The sequence below is a fragment of the Ictidomys tridecemlineatus genome, chromosome 10 (genome assembly GCF_052094955.1).
Source record: "Ictidomys tridecemlineatus isolate mIctTri1 chromosome 10, mIctTri1.hap1, whole genome shotgun sequence".
NCBI classification, from domain to species: Eukaryota; Metazoa; Chordata; class Mammalia; order Rodentia; family Sciuridae; genus Ictidomys; species Ictidomys tridecemlineatus.
The window spans coordinates 65,508,416-65,533,031 of record NC_135486.1 but is presented as its reverse complement, the minus strand read 5'-3'; the positions used below and the strand labels follow the sequence as shown (position 1 = coordinate 65,533,031).

The 24,616-nt window shown below is 39.6% G+C and overlaps 1 protein-coding gene across 4 annotated transcripts in view; it reads right to left on the bottom strand.

Annotated features, from left to right (window-relative positions):
- Chrm3 (cholinergic receptor muscarinic 3) overlaps positions 1-24,616 on the bottom strand; it is a 420,874-nt gene that overhangs the window by 223,620 nt on the left and 172,638 nt on the right. The gene's annotated exons all lie outside the window — the stretch shown is intronic.

The window sequence follows — 24,616 nt, the reverse complement described above, 5'->3', positions numbered from 1 at the left end:
TTATTTTTATCTTTATAGTAACAAAGGTAATATAGATTCATTGAAAGAACCAAACAACACTTACTTATATGAAGAGGAAAATATGAATGGTCTTCGACTCCACCCACTCCTTCTCACTTTCAGTCCCCTTCAGCGTTAACTGAGGTCTGTCCTTCCCTATTTGATCATTCTAATGTGCCAATTTCCTTTTCTGAGGCCATTTCACTTATATTGCTACCACCTGCCCTTTCCTCTGAACAAGACAGCACATGTTCCCATCAACCAGTATGGCTCTCACTCAAGCTTTGCAAAAGAGATAGTAAGTTGGCCTCATCTGGGTGTGTGCCACGACTTATTCAATCCTTGGAGCATTTATAGGATCAAGCCTAAGCCTGTTTCTTTCTTTTCTTTTCCCTCCACTATTATGGACATTGTAGTAATAATAACCCATGCATATATGTGCACTCATATTTTAGCTTATATATTCCTAAAACTATAAGGTTAGGATCATATTCACATGTAAAATTTTTACTATACTGAAAATGACTTATCAAAAAGGTTATTGAGGGGTGGGGTTGTAGCTCAGTGGTAGAGTGTTTGCCTAGCATGTGTGAGGCACTGGGTTTGAGTCTGAGCACCACATACAAATAAACTAAAGGTCCATTGACAACTGAAAAAAAATTTTTTTTAAAGTTTATAGAAATTTTTCCTCCTTTAGTCACCACAATTGGATATTATATCTATCATCCATCCATCCAAGTATCTATCAGTGTGTCTGATTTTTGAGAATAAACACTGTATTCTCAGAGCTGCCCCTTTCACTTTCTTTTGGGCTTCAAAGGTGGTCTTATACCCAGGGCAGACTGAGAACAATCTTTGCCTGGGTTTCGATGCTGTGGCACAAGAGAGAGATTAATCCTTGGAAAGTCTATTTGGTGAAAAACAACAGTTAACTATTATTCAGAGAAAGAATTTTAAAAAGCTTCGCATCTCAGTGAGAGAAAATGACTAAATGTTCTATTTAGTAAGCTGCTCTCACATGGAAACACATTTTGATCTCAAAGTTGATGCTTTTATTTCCCCCCTGAAACCATAATTTAAAAAAATATCTACCTACCAAATGGTTTCCTGTAATCTTTAAAAGTTATAAAAAAATCTGTAACAAAGGCAAAGGTTCAGCCTTGAAGCTCCTTCATTTTATAAATGATAGTGTGTCTTGAAGATGCTGCTCTTCAGCCAGAGATATGTCAGTTCAGGTGCCTGGAAATGTTAATCACCCTTGCTTCAGGTGACCTTTCTGCTGTCCCAGCTTAGGTGGCTTTTAATTACAGTCCTTCAATCTCAGCTGGCCTCTCTCAGCACCCCTCTCGCTTGCTCTCTCATTAAGCCATAATGTGAATGTAAAAGCCAAGAATGAAAATCTTATTTTTGGACACCCCAGTGTTATGGAGCCTAACCAAGTAACAGTGTTTACAGGGGATCAAGGAACGGATTGTGAAAGGGACAAAATGTACCCGGAGTTTAGATTTGTTTGAAGGCTATTCTTTTGGGTGCTCCCGTCAGGAAATGAAGAAACACCTGGGAGACCCAGGAGTGGGTCTGTAGGTCCAGCAGCACTCCCTGGTCACTGGGCAGGCTTTCTCAGTTGGAGCTGATCAGAAGAGTTAATGGCCTTGGCTCACTTTAAAACTCTATAGGCAGATTTATTCCAGAAACAATAATGAGAAAGAAAAACGGATGGAGGTTTATCCTGCTCCGTATCTAGGTCTTGCTTGTTTGGAGAATGTCTCCTTTTTGTTCTTGGGTCCACTACTGACAGGAAGTCTCCACCCAGGACCCTCAAGACTCAGTGCCTGGGTTTTTTCATCTGCAGCCTGAAGTCAGAGACCATCAATTCACTTCTAAGGAAAGATAAAATGACTAGACCTTGTAGAAGAGAGAATGCAAGCACCACATCGCAATGTTCACATGGCTGTCTTTGAAGAGATAGGAATGTGCTTTACTTTTACACAACAATTTTGTTTCCCAGGTTTTTTTTTTTTTAATTTAAATGGGCATATGTTACATCCTAATAAAAATGTGACTTGAGACAGATCCCCCACCTGAGTGCCTCTCCAAGTCAGGCAGGCTCTGTAGGCCTCTCCCAACTTCCTCTTTGACCACACCCACCTGGGGTCGGGTTTTCTCCATGGGCTCACAACTTTCCTTGTGAACAGAATTGATTCCCACTGTGCTTTCCTGTCTCTCTCTCTTTTTCAGGATGGGAGGTAATGACTTTGTCTCAGACTTGCCTCCAAGTGCATATCACCGCCCAGATGGACCAGGAGTGAACACCAGAGGAAGGAACAGTCATGTCTGGTGAGGTGTTAATCACAGACACTTCTCTGAGTTTGTGGCAGCTAAGCCTAACTCCTTAAACCTCACCGAAGGCAGAAAAGATTTAAAAATGCTTCTATAAGATTCAAGATAAGTGGAATACTTAGGATAGTGCCAAGAAACCCTAATGATGTGAGCACATAAAAGGGATTGTCATGTCACTCCAGACACAAAAGGAAACTCAGAGGAACCTTAGAGCAGTGATCTTCTCCACAGATGACTACTGATATGGTGTGTGTGTGTGTGTGTGTGTGTGTGTGTGTGTGTGAACTCTTGAGCATTACAGGGGTACTGCCGGTAACCATGCTTAGGAAAGAACTGCAGGTGCTTTGAAGCCATACTATAGGTTCAAAATTTTTCTAACATTTTATCATCCTTACAAAAATTAGCTCTTGGTGGCACTGTAGAGAGCTATGGGACTCTTTGGATTCTAACTGATAAATGATCAAGACGACAGGGTTTAGAGTTGGGAAATCAAGCAATCCCAAGACACTCACTCATACGTGTTTACAACGTCTCCTAGATTCTTTTCAATGTCTTAGAATATGCACAACATTTTAAAAAAGGGATTTGGTGCTCAAATAAATTTGTGAAGTACTGGGTTAAATCCTGTGTTACTCCATAATCATCATAATGGAATCATTAAAACCGAGATGAACTTTGTGGACATCTAAAGGCAGATGTAGTCTGTCTAACACTTGCTTTCCCCAATCTTGTTTGTCCAGTTGAAGTTTGCTTAGGGAATCTAGGTAAATGCTGCCTTGTACAAACAGCTCAGGTTTGATTCTTCTCTACTTCAGTACAGGAAAACAACGACAAAAATTCTATTTGTCAGAGTCCAACCTAGCTGAAAATGAATTTGCTCTCGTGCCTTGGTAAGTATTTTCTCCAAATTCATATACTCTAGATGTCATAAAAAATAAATTTACCTTTCTAAAAAGGGAATGCTGCATGCTGAACAACAAAAAATCATCGATTTGGAATTTTGTTGTTGTTGTTTAAATCTGATGACATTATTTAGAAATACATTTTTGAATACCACATTTTGAAATGCAACCTTAACAGTCTTCTTGCATACACTCTTGAAAACCTAATGAGCTCCTGAAACTGTATTTAGCTAAAATTTCTACCTTTTAAATATTTGGAAAGGTCACTTTTGATGTGATGAATTATAATTTTGGCAATTCCTATTGTACAGCTGTTCTCAGGAAATATAATACTGCTGGTGGTGTAAACAACATATTTAATCAGATTCCCTGGAGTTTTTCTTGTTAAATATCTTTCAGAAAATGCTCAAGTGTCTTGAGTCAGTATAGCTTTTTTTCTGCTGGCTTAAGCAATACCTTTGATTAGTAAATGGTTAATGTATACCGTTGAATAACATCCTGCCAGGTGCTAAGGACACTCTGGATCTATGGAGCCTATGTTCAGAATGAGGTCACTTCAAGAGAATCCCTCAGTTAAAAATTGTATTTTTTATAAAGAAAAGCCGCATGGTCAAATGTCCTCTGTATTAAACAGATGAAAACAACGTAAATATAAAGTTGTATGGACAATGAGCATTCATTGGTTTCAAAATACCTCCCCCTCTCCGTTTTTAAACACAGACATGCAGGGGTGAAGGACGCCAAGTGAGAGACCAGGCTGATTATTGGAGAGGGGGCTCAGACACAGAGGACAGGCTCTGGCCTGTGCGTCAGGTATCATTTTCAGAAGTTGGTACCGAAAGCAATATCTTGCTATAAAACTGGCAAGTAAGAAAGGATGCGGCTGACTGGAGCTGAGGGCCATGTACCCGGTGCTTTCGTGTTAAAGGATCACCTTAATTCTGGGTCCAACCTGGGCAGTGAATTGGTGCCATCAGTTCCATTGGGGTTAGATACTGTGGTCATGGAGATAGATATTTATATTACTTGTGTGACGCTGTTCTTTTTTTTTTTTTTAACTTAAGATATTCAGTCTCTTTTTGGTTAACTGGGGAACACTTAGACTAAAATCCTGAAAATACCTATAGTAGTTGTACATTGCCTGTGTTTTTGGTAGAACAACTAATGCATTCTAGAATATAAAGCTCCCCACCTTGTCTTTCTAAAACAGAACTATGGAAGGTTCCTACAGTCCCAGTGCTCATGAGGAAAAGGAATATCACCCCTTCCACGCAGAAGAAGCCCCAGAACTGGGCCAGTGGCAGCTTTGTCCTGATTTATATCTGAGAACATGAAGGTGACCATGTTTTCCATTAGGAGGGTCTTCGAACATCTTGAGTCTCAGTTTCTGCAAAACAGCCTATTTCAAATGGTTTTTCTGAAACTGAGAAATAAAATAGCATACATAAAGTCTGTACCAAACGTCTGGCATATGTAAATTATTTAAGGGGGATGTGCCCAAAGTGCAGTAGCAATGGCATGCTCTTTCAAAGCTGGTCACCTGTGTCCTTTCTTTTCAGGGTACGTACCCCTGCTGTGAGCTCCTTTTCTGACAATTGAGATGGTACCTAGACAGCAGTGCTGAGAGCTCACATCCAAGAAGTGAGGGGTAGGTCTTCCCAGCAGAGATGCCAGAAAGACACACCACTCAAAGTGTGAGCTTGGGATATTTACGCTCACTTGGGAAGCAGGTGTAGAAAGGGATGCAAAAATGGTTTTATTCTAATCACAACACTTTTTTTGAGACCACCCTCCAAAATCAAGGATGAGGTGGAAGAAAGTAAACATCAGACTCTAAGAGAAACTCCATGTTACTAAAAAGCAAACAAACAAAAAACAGAACAACTGTTACTTAAGAAATACATCAAACGATAATTGTTGAAAAAATATATTCACTTTTTTTTTCCGTTCTACTGGAGGCTAGAAAGAAGTAAACACTTTTCATGCCAATAGAAAGATATTTTTATTTGAATACAGTGCTTTTGTTTTCCATTTTGATTTTTAAAATTTCGTGAAGCCACTGAGATATTCATTACTTTAAGACATTTCCCAAATTTTTGCCAGTTTGTTGATATTAAAAAATGCTTTAAATGTAAGTATTCCTAAACCTCATTTATTCTTTTCCCCGTGTGTGAATTAAAGCACATGGGTGCCCTTTAGCCACATGAGATATCAGTAACACTGAGAGAATTCACGTCTTGTTGGATGAGCTAAAAGGTAGGTACTTTATAAGTGAAAATGAAGCAGCTGAGTCACTAGGGATCTGAGGTATAAGGACAGAAAGAACACAGAAACATCAGTCTAGGACTTACTTTCCATGAGCCCAGGAGGAACCCATTTTGTATGTAAGTACTAAAATTCTAACAATTATTTCCATACCCTCCCACTATGACTCGACAGCCACCATCCCATGCTACACACACAGCATGATGAGTCCTCAGGCCATTTTTCATTTAAAATTCCCTACCATATGTAATACTGTCCTTTTGTATCTTTGAATTGTACAACCTAATACCACCACCCAACTGATGTTTGGATTTTCTTGGTTCTTAGAGATCAATGTGATGGTAACGTATTTTACATATGCAGCGTCTGTCCTAACTTTAGCATTTCCTCATTAATCTATGCTGTTAGATTAATTTTTGATTAGTTTAGGCAATCTGAGCCACAGAACTTGACCATTAAGAAATGCACAGGTGAGGCCCAGGGATGCCAGAATGTCTCCGTTCTCCTCTTGTTTCTGCATATGGGATTCTGCACCTGTCTTGATTCTCACTGTCAGCACTTCCATTTCTGTGGGGTGAGTGTGTGCACATGTGTGTGAGAGAAAGACTCCGAGACGGTGATAGAAGAAACGGGAGACAAAAGGAGACCGAGCAATAGAGTAAAAAACTTACACACACAGGGGTCAAGACACACACACCCACACTTGAGGCCAAGGAGGCCTTTGTTTCTCCTTATAGCTTGCCCTGGGCTCCTCCACTTCACCTCTTGCACCCACGGGCCTGCCCTTCACATCACTCTAGATGAAGCCTATACCCCTTTACACTTCTTTTTTCTATGTGTATGTGGGCTGAACATGAATTCTGCTTAACATTGTATTTAAACATAATTTTTATATAACTATTATCACTATTTTTTTGGTACTGGGTATTAAACCCAGGGATGCCTAACCACTGAGCCATATCACCAGCCCTTTATTATGTTTAATTTTGAGACAGGGTCTCGCTGAGTTGCTTATGGCCTCACTGAGTTGCCGAGGCTGGCTTTGGACTTGCGATCCTCCTACCTCAGCCTCCTGAGCTGCTGGGATTACAGGCATGTGCTACTGTGTGCGGCTATTATCATTTTTATATAACTACAAATCTTATATTTAAATCTGCATAAAATGTAACAATATCTTCATTTATTTTTTAAAAAATATCACATATAGCAATTCACATTGCTCTGAACTTGCTTGTTCTACTCTGAGACAATAGTTGTTCATATCTAACAAGGAAAAACAGCCTTAAGGATGAGCAAATGTTTGGCCTTCACTTGAACTTGGCTTAGCAAAACCCAGAGCTTCCTGACCTGTCACGTCATGTCCTTGGTCTCCTGCTTAGCTCCTCTTCAGATTGCTGGGAAAGACATGAGGAAAGGGATAAGACTTCCCAAATCGCACCTGCAGATTTGGTAATACATCGGGCAGCATCCTTCTAACCTTTAGTTTGCATCCAACAAAGAAAAATAGCAGGTATTTGTAGGGCTTACTTCTGCCAGGCAGTGATTCATGAATCACTTCCAGAAATTATAACAATAATTGTATGATGAGGGGAGTCAGTTCTCAAGTATTACCCTCCCTGGAGTAGAGAAGGGAGCGCTGAGTTTCAGGAACGATAGGTAGCTTCCCCACACTGCCCAGTGAGTGGTAGTGGCAGAGTTTAAGCCGGACTGTCTAACTGCAGGCTTGGCCAAGACTCTCTTTGACAGGGCTGCCTGGAGAGTTAGGCCCACCTTACTTTAAGGGAAATGCACGGTTGGGGGTAAACACCTGTAAGAACTCAGGACAATGGGTCTTCAGTCTTTTGGGTGCATGCCTATGGGCGGTAGGAAAAGGCACATGGGGGAGAAACAACTAAAAAGTCAGTGCTTCTGGAAGAGCTGCAGCTGTGCCCTGCCCAAGCCAACAGTGCTCAGTACAGAGTGAGGCAGGCTGGCAGGGAGAAATTGGCTGCTTTCTGTTTATCTGCGGGTTTGATTGCTTTTTCCTTATCTGTCTGAAGAGGAGGACATGCAATTTACAGAATGGGGCAAAAAGATATTTTCTCACTGAAGGAAAAGTCTGAAATCATAAAGAGGACTTTGCAAAACTCAGCCTCAGTTTATAGAAGTGACAATTCAATAAGTCAAAATGCATACTATAACTACACATCAATTAATAAAATGACTGAATGAAAATGAAGCAAAAGTTGCTCAGTTACGTGGGATGTTGTGTCTTGTGACATACTGGTTAAGATTAAAAATTCTGGCACATGTCTCCTATGAATCTTCCTTCTAAAAAGCTTAGTGCAATCGAACTTGTGATTGTCTCTTGGATGTGCTGAAATACTGAGATCAAAATACAGCAATGTCTATATCTTTGGGTATCTTTGAGCAGAAAGAGAAACAGGCCACCTGAATGCAGAGCCTGTGACAAAGAGAGCCTTGAAGAGCCACAGCGGTTCCCAGTCCTGCCACCCTGTGGCTACGGCATTTTACTAATAAGTCCATGTGACCAAAGCATCGACACACATTAGAATCTTACTGCACTTAGAATTATTAAAATCTATTAACATTTCTCTTCACTTTTGTCAACATCAATCACAGACTTCTTAGTTATAATCCATTGACAATAGATTTTCAGTGGAATTGTCTGAATTTGTCACCTTGTAGAACACTGTCCACAGTTCAGCTAACATCATTCAATAATTCTATTCTTTGGAGAGAAATGAACCAGATTAAATTTTCTCTTAGATGCAAACAACTTGTCCTTTGCAAACCTTGGGTATAGTTACTGTTTTGTACAAACAATGGATTAATTGTTTATATAAAATTATACTTTGGAAAATCATTTTTTTAAAAATTGGCATCACAGAGTATATCACATTTCCTGAGTACAATAAAGAAAAGAACTCCATGGCTAAGAAAGGCAAATAAAGTTAGGACTCAAATTCATTTCTTTATATGTGTATAGGTTCATGGATAGGGAAAAGTAAGAAATGCTTTGCAGTTTGCTGCTGAAGAGATGAGTGTTTAGAGCATTTTTTTTCTATAAAGAAAATGTGTGGGCCTTTTACAGAGGCACAGAGGTGGGTACTGGGGCCGGACAGTCCTGAAGTGAACCTGACTCTGCCACTTCTGCATGATGGTGGGTAAGTGTCTTCATTCCCTGGATTGGCTCTTTTCATTTTTAAATAGGATCGCAATATACACAAGCTGTCATGAGAACCAGATTGCTTCATCTGTGTAAAGGGCTTTGAACAGTGCCTGGTAAATAAAAGTCCTATTTACTTTTAGCAATTATTGTATCTACATTAAGTTGCGATACTCTATAAAGGTAGGGGCAGACTAAGAGCAGAATTAGAGAACTCAATAACCACGACATAAGAAATGGGGCTGTGATATGTCATTGGAAAGAAATTAAAATCAAATTCACACAAGACACGTGTATTAAAAATAAGAAGCATAAATGATGGCATCAGAGTTCCCACAGCCCAAGCAACAATATTAGAATTGATTCATATTTTAGATAATTCCAAGATCAATTTTAAGACACAGAAAAATTTAGTTTGATGAATTTATGGATAAAAAGATGATTCAACTCATACTAGATTATATGGAAGTTTTAGTTTATACTATTTTTCATACATACATAAAACCTGTTTCTATGTATGAAGAACTCTTATGCTAAATAAGACACACATCCCAATAGCAAATGTAGACAAAAGATTTCAGCTGACTCTCCACTGAAGAATAGAGGCAGTTCTTGGGAAGCACATGAAAAGATGCTTGGAACGTGAGTCATTAGAGAATTGGAAATCGGAGTAAAGACTGCTACCTGTCATACATACACTAGATGACAAGGGTGGAAACTTCTGTCCACAGCAGTGTTAACAAGGATGCATAGCAACTGGAACCCTTCTCTGCTGCGAGCACTACAACCTGCTATAACCATGCTGAGAAACAGTTGGACAATTTACTAAAAAGTTAAACACACACCTTCCATCTGACCCAGACACTCCACCCCTTTGGTATTTACTTAAGAGAAATGACAGCACTTTTCCACACAAAGCCACAGGCATTGATGTTCACAGTGACTTGACATCAGTGGTCCAGCACTGGGAACAAGCCAAAGGTCTATCATGGCAATAGAGAAACAGAGTGGTATATGAACCAAATGGAATAGACCTGAGCATTAAAATCAGTAACTAAGGCTACCCAGAGATATATGAACAAGGCTCAAAATAATTATGATAAATGAAAGAAGCATATGGATTGCACACTATGCAATTAAGCAATGATATTAATGAATTAAGCAACGATACAGTGTCTTGTGCTGAGATTTAGGTGAGCATCATGACCAAGCACAGCACTGCCACACCAGGGTCACCTGAACACACTATGCAATTTCATTCATATAAAGTCTTAGTAAATGGAAACCCACCTATTCTGACAGCATACCAGTGGCTGCCTGGTATTGGGGACAATGTTGAGAGGTCGATGGATTACAAAGGATTATGAAAACATTGCTGTACATTACAGAATGAGGAAATGCCCATTATCTTGCTTTTGTTGATGACTTCACATGTGCACATATGTCAAAACTTTAAATTCTATGATTTAATATATAGTTTATAGTCTATCAATTATACCCCAATAAAGCAGAAAAGCAACAAATCAACTGTATGTTTCAGTGGATATTATTTTTCAGAATCCTGCAATTTAGGCAAACAGAAGATAAAAAAAAAAGCAGGGGGGGGTGTTGTAAGAAAAGGGATTTCAAATTGAATAGCTATAAATAATATATTTATTCTGTGAAGTTAACATTCTTCTTGGAGCCAATATTATGTCTAATGGTTTTATTTTTAAAACCTTTCTCCTGCTGAAAACTGTCAGTTTCCCTGGAATTAAGCAATGGCGCTCACAAGCACTGACCTTCTAGAGTTCCTGTGTGTGTGCTGTGGGCCCGTGGTACCATTGTCACCCTCCCGTCTTGCAAGGTGGGGCCGAAAATACAAAATGTTCTGCAACACAGAACTCTGGTGTATGTTGTTTGGTGGTTTTGGCAAGTTTGATTATAATATTTCCTCGCATGTAAAAGCATTCAAATGTCACTTATTTTAGGGCATACAGAAAAATACAAATAGATGGAAATATCTAGGTGAAAAGACACTTGCACACCAGATTTTGTCAGAACAGCTTTTTTCAGAAGCTCTCATTTATTAAAACCCACAAAAGTCCATTTAGACAGCAAGCATATAGGGAACATTTTCAAAAGCAAAATACCTTTGAGAACAAAAAGGGGACCCCATGTGGCAGGCACACAAGACTCAGGTGGCACAGCATTGGGTCCCACAGCTCCCTGTTAAGAAGTCTCAGCCAATGAGAGAGGAATCTGATTCATTTATGGCAAAATGATTAAGAATAAAATTAGACCTAAGCTTTAAAATTTTACTTTAACAAAAATAAATACTTAACGTTGGCCGTGAGTATAATTTATTATATTTATTATGTTACAGGGCAGAACTTTTAAAAATAAGGGTACTTAGAAGCTCATAAAGTGTGAACACAGCTTTCCTTATTAATAAATGCTTGGGCATTTCTTCCCATGAAAAGACACTTTCCTTTTAAAATACTAAGCTCCTAGAAAGAAATGTGTAGTTGCCCTATGAACATTTTTCTTAATTCTAAACCCAAACAAAATAATGTATACTTATGTCATAATTATGGAACAGAAAGCAGAACAAGGATTATAATACAAAATGTTTTAATATTAAGGTAAAGATTAAAAGGCAAGGGTTACACAGAAGTCCGCTTTTGCCCAGGGGAATATGCTCATGACCCCTTTGAAGCCAAAGAGGGTACCGAACCTTATATGTATCATGTTTTTCTCCTACATGTATAACCCTGTGATGAAATGTAATTTATAATTGAGGTCCAGAAAGGTACTAGCAATACTACTAAAATATAGCAATTGTAATAATACCCTATAAAATGTAGTTTCTCTCTCAAAATGTCTTGTATGGGACTCACCCTTCCCGTGATGACGAGAGGATGATACAGTGTCTTGTGCTGAGACGAGGTGAGCATCATGATTGAGCACAGCACTGCCACATCAGGGTCCCCTGAACACAAGCAACATGTGGTATCTAGCACTAAGACCATCAGTCAGCCGAGGCTGCCACGCCTACTGGTGGAAGCACATGAGGCATGGATAACACACAGAGGGGTGGCTCCCATCTCAGGCAGGATGGGATAGATGGCATGAGGATAGCGTGCAATTTAAAATTTGTGAACTGTGCATTTCTGGAATTTTCCATTTAAGATTTTTGGACTGTGGTTGAGCTGTGTTAACTGAAACTACCAAATGCAAACCTCAGATGAGGCAGGACTACTCTCTTGAAACAAGACAAAATCCCCCTTATCTTTTCTTCTGCACCCACCCTTGCTCCAGGACTCCCTTGCTGGAGTCCCTTGCTCTTGTCCCTCTACCTATGCACTCTGATTCCATGGGGAAGCCAAAGTCATGATCCCTTTATAGGTTTCCTGGCTGTCTTTTTCTGCAAAAGTGTTTCAGCTCTACCAGAAACAGAATGCCAGCCTGGACCTGCATGGCTTGACAATTTAAGGAAAGATAATTCACTTCTCTTAGCGTTAGTTACTTCTTCTATAAAAATGAAAATAGTGATGTTTTCCCCCAGTATCATCATGAGGAATAATGAATATCTGCTACAAAGCAAGTGGCTTCTTAAATATCATATTATCTCCTCAGTTCCCTTTCAGTGGAATTTCCTTGGTTTTCTCAAAAGGAAAGGTTGGACCAGTGGTCCTCCTCTTCCTGCCGTGCACTTCCTCAAATAGCACGAAGGAAAGCAATAATAAAAAAAAAAAAGTAAAAACAAAAACAGGCTACGATTATCATAAGTGTTCAAGTTTCACAGCTGAATCATGTTGCAGAAATACTTCAAATTAATCTAGGACATGCTAGGCTTGGGGTATTTTTTCAGGTGAAGTAATAAATCCCCAAATTAATTTGCAATACATGAATACATGTCATGGATGAGTTGATTTAAACTAGGATTTTTTTTTTGTTTTGGTTCCATTCTGATTACATTCCAGAAAGATAAACAATTTAAATGTAAAAAGATATATCAATTTCCTACATGAAATAAAAAGGTTGTACTGGGACACAATTTTTTTTATTTGCCCATATTCCACATTATTGAAGAAAATGACTCAATGATTTATTCATTAATTTCAGCCTTGTATGTGTTTTTAGTTGTCTAAGGACAGAAAAGCAAGGACTAGAGGCACCCTCCAAACTAAGAAAAAATTCTAAGGAATTTGACAATACCTTTTTGTTACATTAAAGAACAACAAAACACTTTGGCTCAGTTACCAAGAACGAGGCATTACTCTTAGCACCTTCAGTATCATTTCTCACCACACTCTCACGCATGCACTTACTGTGAAGCTTCCTCATACAGATGAGATTGAAGCCCAGAGTGATTAAGCAATGTGCCAAGAAGACAAGGGGGTTGGCCTGATGGGTTTGCCCAGGATGAACTTGTACGGGTACTCTTCTAAATGGAAACCCTTTTTGTTGTTTTAGCCTAGAAAACCCAAACATTTTCACCTAAGTAAAAGCCTAGCAGCAAGAGAGAAGCAAAACCCTGTGACCCAGAAGGAGAAGCTGAGCAGCTCCTTGCAGGGATCTGGCTGTTGTAGCCGGGCACAGGTCTAGGGAGCCACCTGGTGCATGTAGTGGGATGCTTTTTTGATGGACTTCTGGGCCTTTGGGGGAACAGGAGACCATTAAAAGTTTACTTTGGACTGGAAAGTTAATTTCTAGCTCTCTGAGTTGCAAAGCACACATACATTTCATTTAGACTATACTTTGCCCATGTATCTTATGAATCTGGTATTTTTAGCAATTAACTTTAAGTAAAAGATCTCAAGGTTTTAGGAATTAGGATCCCTTTACACTCTTATTATTGAGATTTCCCTATTTTTTTTTTTAAATTCAGATTAAACTTACTGGTAGTTACTGTGTTAGAAAGTAAAATTAGAAATTTAAGAAAAATAGTTTTAAATTCACTTAAGTTAAAAATAATAAACCCATAACAAAATTAACATAATTGCATGCAAATAATAGATTTTTTTTCCAAAATAAACAAAAATATAGTGATAGAGTGGCACAATATTCATTGTTTTTCCAACTCTTTCCCCTGTAAGGCTTCATAGGAGACACTTGAGTTTCCCATGGGATTTTGTGTTCTGTCTGCTGCAATATGGCGCCTTGTGAGGGCTTTGACAAGGGCCACTGTGCAGACTAAGAGGGGATAAACAGGGCTGGGAGTATCTCAACAATATTGTGAAAACAATTACTAATCATGTGAAGCTTTGAAAAGACCTCAGAGTCCCTGGTGCACACTTTGGAAACTGATCCTAGTGTGACCCTGAAGGGTGTTTAAAGATCGCTTGATATGTGTAGTCCTTTGTAAGTGTTGTCAGTGCCTGAATGGGATGACTTTACTAGCCACTCAGTAGTTCTCATACACCTAACCAATTAACCTTGTAGATGCTATAGCCTTAAGTTATTGTGACTATTCTAATGAACGTAAACTTAGTGAAATTTTTGCTCAAAATGCCAACTTTTAATAAACAAACCGATCAATACATTTAAAATTGGAATTATAAGACCAACTCTAATAGGACAAATTCTCTTCAAATTGAATCTACAAACTACCAAATATGCATAGATTCTCCTTAAAACAAAAATATAAGTATTTCAGATTTGCTTCTTTGAACACATATTTTCTACATTTTCTCAGGGCTAAGAGAGAGGTTTGCTTTCTTGGTGAGTTAACTACCTCTTCAGTCTAATTGGCAGTCCCTTGGACCTATTCCTGTGGTCAGGGCTCTCAAGGGGTTTTGATCATTGACTGGAGGATGAACACTAAACCCCACATAGCATTATAAGAATGCATCCAGTCCATGGATATGGGAGTAAACTTGTAGCCCATAACCTTATTAGGCTATGGGCATGATCTATTGTTTCCTTCCATGCAAAGACATCTGAGGCTCCCACAGGTTTCCAATCCACCTGGATCTTAAGATATGCAAAAGTCTTCTTGCCAAAAGAACTTTGAACTTGACAATAATTCACTCATCCTCTCTGGGCCACGCAGCACATATAGATATTTAAAGTGTTAGCTGACTGAGTTTCACGTGGCTCTTTCTGGCAAAACATCAAACAAACAAAAACCAAAAAAAAAAACCAACCCCAAAAGACCCAGTGTAATTCAACCTTTCAATGACTTCATGAAATTATAAAATTCATCCTAACTTCATAAAAATAATGATTCAATTTTTTCTAATAAAGTCGTAGTCATTAAATGGGGCATGTTGATTGGAGACAAAGAGAATCTCAAGGAAATGAACCCAAATAATCACTGATTAATTAAGTACAGCGGAGGAAACTTACTCTAAAATTAAACAGTCAAGAAATACTGCAACATTCTCTAAGACGTAGAGAAATTTTAAAAGGTCGGCTGCCATTCCTCTTTCTTCACTTGTCCCATGCTTCAGAAGAGAACTCTCTGCAGCATCTGTGACCCCTGTTAGGCGAACAATGAATGTTTCTGGGAGTCCTGGGAGTGGAATAGAGCAGGTGACCTCTAGGTTGAGACCTATTTTTCTAGGATTATTTCTAAGCCACAGAAAATGATGCCAGGTTCCAGAGATTCATGGCCTGTCACTTTGTTGGAGGGCTGCTGCCCCCTGATGCTGGGCAAAGAGAGCTGGCAGAGATTCATGTGGCTCTGGCCATAAACCTCAGAGAAGTGAGGCACCGTCAGTCATGTTGCCAGAGACTAGAGAGATCCTTCCATTTCTCAGCAATTTCTGTCCTAAGCTAAGAGAGAAGAAACTGTTCAATAGTTCATCTAGCTCAGGAGGGATAAGATGGGGGAGATGAAATCAGATGAGTGGAGTGAATACATATAAGGGCAGTACGCTTACATGGTACTTAGAAAACAATATTTCTTTAAGATTGCTCTTGTCAGTGAAGAAAACAACACAAAAACAAAAACCAAAAAAAAAAAAATGACTTCAATTTTCGAAGATGAGCTGTTTTCTAAACCATTTAAAGTTTAATTAAATTTCAACTTAATAAATAAGATTTCTTACAATATAAATAATTGCCCTTTTTGACTCACAGAACACAAAAACACAGAAGTGAATATGTTTCATCAATCACCTCTCAAAATTGACAATGAAGGAAAAGAATTTACAAAGAAAGATATTTTTTAAATATGTTTTGATTTTTGGATTTATTCCCTATGAATCCTCTTCCTTGTTACTAACGTATAAGTGGGTATTTTGTAGTTCTTGTACACATTCATCTTTTATTGTATGGCTGAAGCTTTAAGAGACCACCAAAGAAATTGAAATAGAATTTGGAGTATAACTTACTACTTCCAGTGGCAAATGATAAAACTACAAAAAATTATTCATAGATCTAATCTTCACCCATACAGAACTTAATGTGAATAATTATTTTTATTGTGAAGAGCATCATGTCTATGAACCATAATATGTATATGTGTGTGTAAAAAAAATTTCAAAAGCACGCACTCATGACTCAGTTTACCAATCCCTTTGAAGTCACCTGTGAACCCCTCAACATTATAAGGCTAGTTCTCTTGGAGTATTTGGCATATAGATAGATAGATAGATAGATAGATAGATAGATAGATAAAATAAAGCAGAATATCAGTTTCTAAATCTGGATGTGAAAATAATGCAAAACAAAACAACAAAAGTAACAACCTAGAAGCCCTTGATTATAAAAGTAAAACTCAGCTTGCTGGCCTTGACTGTGTGTACTTTCTTGGTTCCGGAGCAAACCTCCTTCCAAGGGCTAAGAAAGACGGCACAGCATCCCCAGATGAGAAAACCAGGGGCTGACCAAGCCAATCATGAGCCTTTGCCCTTGTTGCCAAGGTAACAGAAAGCCCAAGAGGACACGTGACCTTACCTATCACTGGTGGTATTAGCGACAGCACCTGCTTAGAAAAACTCAAGATATCCCTGAGATAATTGCTTTATTATCCCTTCTTGCTTTATCTGTATATTCCAAAATGCTGACATATCTGTATTCTGGCTTTTAGGTGTAAGGATTTCTTGCAAAAAACTTGAGATAAAAAATAAGAAGCATCCTACTTAAAAAAAATATGATTCCTATTGTGATAAAGGACTGATACATAGCACAGCATGGACGCACCCCTAGGATGCTACGTTAAGGGAAACCAAGCCAGCCACAGCAGGACAAATAATGTTGGATACCACTGTTGGAGCGGATGAATCAGATGCTCAAAAACAGAAGGTAGAAGGGGAGTTGCCACAGGCTGGGAGGAGGTCGGGAATGAGTTTAATGGGCACAGATTGTTAGTTTTGCAAGATGAAAAAGTTCTGAGACAAACTGTACAGTAATGTGAATGTAGTTAATGCTGAACTGTACACTTAGAAAAGGTTAAGGTGGTAAATTTTATGTTTTTTCACATGATTGAATTTTTCAGAAAATTTAATTACACTATAAATGTAAATTTTTGAAAAAGAAAAACCTGTGCAACATTTCTTACTGTCCAGGGTCAGACGAAGGTTCCTTATGCTATTACTGTGAATGCTTCTCAAACACAAGTTTTCCCATTGATGTTTAACACAGTGTTTCTCATCCTACCTGGGAGCTGCTTCCAGCAGGCTTCACAAATAATAGCTCACACACTGAACTGAATTCAACAAATATGTATTAGGCTCTGACTACCTGTCTGTGGTTTGAAATGTTACTATTTATTGACATTTTCATTGCATTTATTTTTGCTGAGTTCAGGATGGACTTTTCAGGGTGGCTCTGCATGTATTTTCTGCCTCCTATGTGGATTACTGAGGAATATCCCATGTGAATCAAACATCTGAACACTTGGTTACAACTTGCTTTTCATACCCACATTCATGATCTTGAAAGGATACTCTGTCTCTAACGATACCTGAAATTATCCAGGTTTGTTACTAGAATTAATCTATGTATAAAATGAGAACTTTCAAGTCAGAGTGGTTCCTCTTACTAAAGATATAACAAAACAAACAGGCCAATCAAAAGTAATTCAACCTTAAGATAGCTGAAGAACTGCCTCTTCTCTTGGCTTCACAAAAACAGGAGTCATTTACTGACATTATGGGCAGGCAGAAAGTAAGAAGAGCCTCATGGAGAAAGGAGGGGGCAGCGTGAGAAAGCTTAAATCCAGACAAGCATGGTGGGACACAGTTGTACCACTAGGATAGTGACAGAATTTCATCAAAGTATAAAAACAGAAAAGAACAGAGAGCACAACAGGTCTAGATAACAACCTGGGGGCAAAGCAGGAGCCACTGTCTATTCAGTCACTGAGCAGCATGCTTAGCACTTTATTAGATATTCTACAGGCTCTTAATGAGTTATCACAGCAAGCATGTATGGTAGGGTATTTCCCCCATTTAAAAAACAATCAGGCTAAGGTTCAGAGAGTTTAAGTAATTTGTCTAGTGTCACAAAGCTGGTATGCAAGAGCCTATCTTTATTTTGCTAAGCAGTCTGCAGACTCCATAACTGTGATGGCTGTAGACTTTTCTCTACAAAGTGTTCCCTTTATCTGGCTCTAACCTCATTCCTGTTTCTTCTCCACTTTATTACTCAACAAGCTCAGCCAGATTTTCATGCATATTGACATTTCCTTTAAGAAAACAAAGTTTAAAAACCACTTCCATCACAGGGGATCGTTTAGGTCAAAAAAATTATTTGCTCATTTTATGGATCAGGAAACATCCTAACATTACTCACTCCCCATCACTCATGTACCCATTACTCACTCCCCATCACTCATGTCCCAGCCTCTCTAAAACCTTCTGCCCATCACCAAACAGCACAGACTTCAGTGATGGATTGGGGAGACGCAAGACCAGAGACAGGAGGAAGAGAGGACACTCCAGCACAGCAGCCCTCCCTCAGGGTGACAAGCACCTGAGAGGAGGCTCCACCTTCTAATGGACATCCTCCTTCCCATTCATCCTTCCGGGTAAATCTCAGACAGAAAGACGACCCCTGCCTCCTGGCCATGGGCTTTGAAATGATTCCCCACTCCACAGAACTCAAGTCGACTTCAGTGTGCAAAACTGGGAAAACTCACTATGTCAGGAGCTATGCTCAGAGATGGATGTTGAAGGAAACAGAGGACAGAGAGAAATAAGGAATGAATGAAAGGTTACATAAAGGAGAAAGAGGAAGGGGAAGGGAGAGGAGGGAGGAAGGGAGAAAGTGTCTCTTTGATATTCAAAGCTTGGTGCACATGTGAGAAAACACTTCTTTCTTAAGCTTTCATGGGCAATCCATCCTTTCACCCTTTACATCCACCTGAAAAATATAACATATATGATTTCCAACTTAACATCTTTTAAGGAGCAAACCACCCATCATGGGGAACCAAAAATTTGCCTTTCTTATTTCCATTCCTTTTTCTAGGATATTGTCCTATGCAACATAGTTTGAACAAATCCTGATAGTGGCACAGGCTGGTCTGCACAGGAGAGGGGCACAAGAGAGTCACGTGGGTGTGGCAGGGCTGGCGCCTTCTCCCCTCTGATTGGCATTTATTTCACTTAGCCTTAACCAGTTCCTCTTGGAAGGGGATGCAGGAGGACAGGGAAGAGGAGCCTGGGGAGGCAGCAGATGAGAAGGCAAATGGACGCCACACACTCCCTCCTTCTCAGAGAGCAGTCTTCAGTAGGTGGGTGGCGTCAGATTTACATTAAAAAGTTCAATCTGCATGAGAGCTTTCAGGAGGGCCAGAGAGTGCAGAGCTAGAGGGCGGCCAGCTGGGAGGCCAGCTCCTCCCTGCAAGTCCTGCAGGAGAGGGCTGCGCACACACAGCTTAACCAGGGACGCTAAGGAGGGGCCATCTACAGAAGGGTTCCAAGAGCTGAAGAACGGCAGGTGGGGTGAGGCATCCAGGGAAGAGCAGCAACAAGAGTGGTAGCAGGAAGGGGCAGGATGGGAAGGAAGTGGGAATGGGAAGAAGGGCCTCCTGGCCAACCAAGGTGGATGAAGATGGAGACTCTTCCTCTGTCCTGCTTCTGCTTCCCCAAGGCCTCCCAGACCTCACTCAGGAGGAAGAGCCGGCATGGCATGGCAGGGGAGGCAGGGTGGAGAAGGGCAGCAAAGTCACAGGATGGGATGGAATGATGGGACCTGAACACAGGGAACAGAGGGGGCGCTGCACGGGAGGGCCAGGTGCTAGGAGAGTTTACACATGGCTCAGCTATGAGCTGAGTGTGAAGGAGGGCAGAGAGGAATATTCACAGGTGACTTTGAGACTTCTAGCATGGTGGGAGGGGCATGGCTTTTTATCAGAAAAGGAAACACAGTTTACAGTGGGGGAAAAGGTGGTTCTCAGGTGCGTACCTTGTGTCTGAGTGGGCTGCAGCAAGAGGGCATGCACTCTTAAGTTCTCTGGTGGGAGTCTTATAGTCCCTTCATGGAAGCTGTGCATAACAGATGGACTTTGGGGTGTCATTAGCAGAAGGACAGAAGTCAAAGTCATGGGAAAAATGGAAATCTCTTAGATATCAGAAAAGAAGAGCACAGGTTAAGAGGTAACCCCGTGGAATATTAATATTTATGGATCCAAGCAAGGAAGAAAAGCCCCTGGGAGTCTGTGAAAGACACTGACAGTGGATGAGAAGCAGCAGAAACTAGAGGAGAGAGGTCCCTGCAGAAGACAATTCAACTAAGAGAAGCGTCCTACGGACATGGTGATGAGAGGGTCACTATTAACCTCAAAACAAGCAGTGGCCCCCATAGCCAAGGGACAGGTCTCTAACACCAGGGAGAACTGAGATCTGGGCAGAGTCACAGAAGGAGGGAGCAGCTAGGAGCACCTGAGGGAGGGGCCCAACCTGAGTGAGGGCATGCAGACTTGCAGGTGTCTGGGTGGGAAGCCCAGACGGATCTTGCTGGTCACCTCTGAGTGAGCCTCTTGCAGTGTGGGGCTGGAAAAGGACACAGGTCCAGCCTCGTCATACTGACCTCACAGTGCACCTTCTCAAATCTGCAAAAAACACTGTCAGTTTGGAAAAGGGTTGGAGGGGGGGAGGGAGGGGGCAGAGAAAAGGAGGAAAGAGAGAGATCTTGAGGGAGAAGAGGTGGAGGAAGACAGGGAGCACTTTAGTGTGCAAGGGAGAATAGAAAAGTGTTTTTTTCTTTTTTGCATAACTGGGCATGGACCCAGGTCCTCACATGTGCTAGATAAGCACTCCACCACTGAGCTATACCCCAGCTTAAGGAAAGTTATTTCAGAGCTGTTTGGACATACAAAAATAAAGTTTAAAAACTCAAAACCTTTGTTGCCACTTCGCCAAACAAACAAGTCAGGGCCCAGCTCTTAGCTGTCTGGAACTGCAGCTGGGAACACATTTGGGTCTTACTCTTCACGGGAACCTTTAATCAAGCAATTCAACCTTTGAATTTTCGGGCTAAGGTAAAGCAAACTCAGATTACCATCACTTCAATGAAAACACAATGACAAAGGCATTTATGGTCTGTGTTATATCAAAACAAACTCACAAGCTCAGCCTTTGAATCAGAGTGTGCTGAGCCCTGGTCCAGAGGCCTTTTTATGACACCAATTTTATAGAATATAAACCTTAATGGATATGAATTCATCTCAGGGCACATTTAATATCAAGGGAGCCAAGGGAAAACAAACTTCCTGTTTTCTCTGAATCAACACAGGCCCAACTTGAAGCCCCTCTGAGGGGCTGGCCCCGAGATCTAAACATGATAAGAATGTAGTAACAGCAACAATGATTTCAAGGACAAGGAAGGCCTTTCCAGCTCCTGGGGCCTCACACAGAGCCAAACCTGGAAGGCTCCCCACCCACTGCATCAGTCACTGGTCAGCTGTTCACACAGGCATGCACCCAGGCACCTGGCTCTGCTGGGTTATGTGTGTGCTGGGTCTGTTTATTTTAATTTTACATCTAAGAATAGGTTGATCGACCCTCACTAGAACTTCCTTTGATATACAGCTCTCTCCCCAGCCATCACCACTGAATTACACACGGGACCCTAGTTTTCTAAGACATCAAGATTTTTGGTGGAAGAAGGCTCTTACAAATCCTTTTTTCTCTCCTTATTGGGCTCAAAGACCCACAGTAGCCAAATTCCATCCACAAATTAGGGTTTTTACCGAAGCTGAGAAATACTGGTGGTTGAAAAAAATCTACATAGAAGAACAAAGACAGAGGTAAGAAAACAAACAAAAAAAAAATAAAGTACCTTAATATTTTAAAACTTAAAAAAATTAATATTTTAAATATTTTAGTATTTGGCATCACAGGCTTGAATGGCGGTAAAGGGCAAGTTGGGAGAATAAACACAGTTAATATCGTAATCATAAGGCCTGACTGTAATAAAAGAAGAAAGATAAAATCAAAAGATATAATTGGAAACAACTCTTGATGAGAAAGCCAACTGCAGTTATTTTGTCTGAGGAGTCTACTGGATGAGAAACTTCAGAGAATACGATTTTTCCTGTAGGTTTGCTTCAGGCCTTGGACCAGGTCTCTCTGCATCTGCTCGGGTTTGGCTACTGGTGGTTGGCTTTAAATACCATGCTAGCATTCAGGAACAGAATGCCTTTTGATAGAACCATTAAAAACACAAATAAGGCAAAAGGCTTTTTCTATAACACAAAAAATCAAATCAGCAGAGGGCAGAGAACATGTCCTAAGCCTTCTCCTATTTCCAGTGCCCACCTCGATTGAAAACATATTTTGATGATGCTGATGATAAAATGGTAGGATTTTATAAAAGAAGGAATGTTTCTAACACGTAAGTAGAAGTGAGCTTTAGAGTTTTTACCTATAAAATCTTTTTGTCTGTTTCATTTACTTGGTTGTGTTTATTTCACTTTTTGTTCTGATTCTTTTAATTTAACTATGAGCTGTTTGGAAAAATCACAAAACTTATCTTCTTTGTGAAAAGATTCTTGTTCTCTGATTTCCGCCCTCCCCCTTCCACAGAAACACAAAGAAGCGCGAAGAAGCTTTCTGTGCCCTGAATGTTCTTGAGAAATGCTGGTCTCTCATGCTGTACTTACAAGCACATATGGTATTTCTATGTATGTGCAGATATTCCAAGAAAAATCAATTTTATGCTCCCCTACCCATTAGATATTAATATTTAAAACTGATTATAGTCCCAGAGGCTACATCTGCTTTCTCAGGACGGCCACATGCCCTGGAACACTGTGGCACGTGCTCCTGCAAGCGAGCACCTTCTTGAAGTGTCCTGGTTGAAGTCCAAGTCCACATACTCACTGAAAACCAGTTAACTTCTTAAATAAAAGGTAAATGTATCAGGTGATGCATTCATATTTGATAATACATTTTGCCTCATCCCAAAGAAGCAATGTAATGATGTAGCTATTTTAAAAATGGGCTGTATTTTTCAACCAATAAAGCAACAGTCTGCTGTCTTTGCTAAGAACTTTTTAAAAAGAGGCTCTGCTTGGTTCTTAGTGACTGTCACTGTACGGACCGCTTATTGTCTTTCCTTTTGTACTTGCAACTCTCGCTTTAAAAAATTAAATAAGACTTTTAGGGACATATGGCTTTTCTTCCACCTCCATGTTTCAAATTTACTTCAAAACACCTACACAGAGCTGGAGGTTTCTAAAGTGTCAACAGCTGAAACATCCCAGGAGCTGCAAATGCTTTTCATGTTAAGAGTCAGAAATGGAAAGTTACTAGATTTAAAGGATAAATAGGATCACAGGCTTGGAGGGGTCATCTCTACATTGATTTATTTCTATGAAATATCACATGCTTTACTGAACATGGAGGAAGGAAAGAAACATTAGAATCAGATTGTTTAAACTTTAAATTTTATAGATGTATCCAGATGAAGTACACTTTAAGGTGTATTTTTTATTTAATAAAAAGAAGCATGAACAAATACTGATTCTTAGAATAAAGACATCATATACGTAAGTTCTGTCTTTACAACAGGAAGGTAAAAAAAGTTGATATAACTGTATTATTTAGAAACTATTGTTAAAAGTAAGGAAAAAAAAGAAAAAAGTTAGAATAGAACTAAATTTTGGCATTGATGTTTAAATCAGAATGTGTTACCCCTGGTATACAATCCAATTTTCAAAAAACTTGAGGTATTTTTACAATTTTAGAGTGAATGGTTCAAGTAAATAGGACTTATTTGTTTGAAGAAAATTCTAATTTCTTCTAGCCAAAAGAATAAATGCTGATTATAGCCCTGAGATTACTTATTGACTTGGAGAATTAGGTAATTGAAAGAGAAGTTAGAACATGCTCCATTGTAAGAAAGAAAATAAGCAAACATCCTGGAAATATATGGCTTCCAAAAACTTGAATTTGTGCTTTAGAAAAAGAAAGCATAGGTAAGTTATTTAAAAAGTAGGGATCTAGTTGAATGTATCAATAAGCTGTGGAAAATATTTTAAAGACCTGGTTTTTCTTTCTCCAGTAATGCAAAATAATATTATTTCCTGGCTGGGCACAGTGGCGCATACCTATAATCCCAGGGGCTCAGGAGGCTGAGGCAGGAAGATTCTAAGTTAAAAGCCAGCCTCAATAACTTAGCAAGGCCCTAAGCAACTCAGCAAGACCCTGTCTCTAAATAAAATATCAAAAAGGAAGTGGCTCAGTGGTAAAGTGCCCCTGGGTTCAATCCCTAGTATCAAATTATGATATTAATAATAATAATAACGTTATTATTACCTCCTTATTTAAGAGACTTTCTTTTAACCACGTATTCCACCAGTTTTCTGCATACCACTGGAATTCTAGCCATCAATAACAAAATACTGAAAATTTGATGAAACTGTGAAATAACCCCCAACGCATCTGAAATTGGCATAAAATATCTCAACAGTTTGAAGAAGCACAGACAAGTCTCATAGCAGTCTTTGAACTTAAATGAACCTTTTCCACTGATGACACACTGATTTCACAACAGTAAA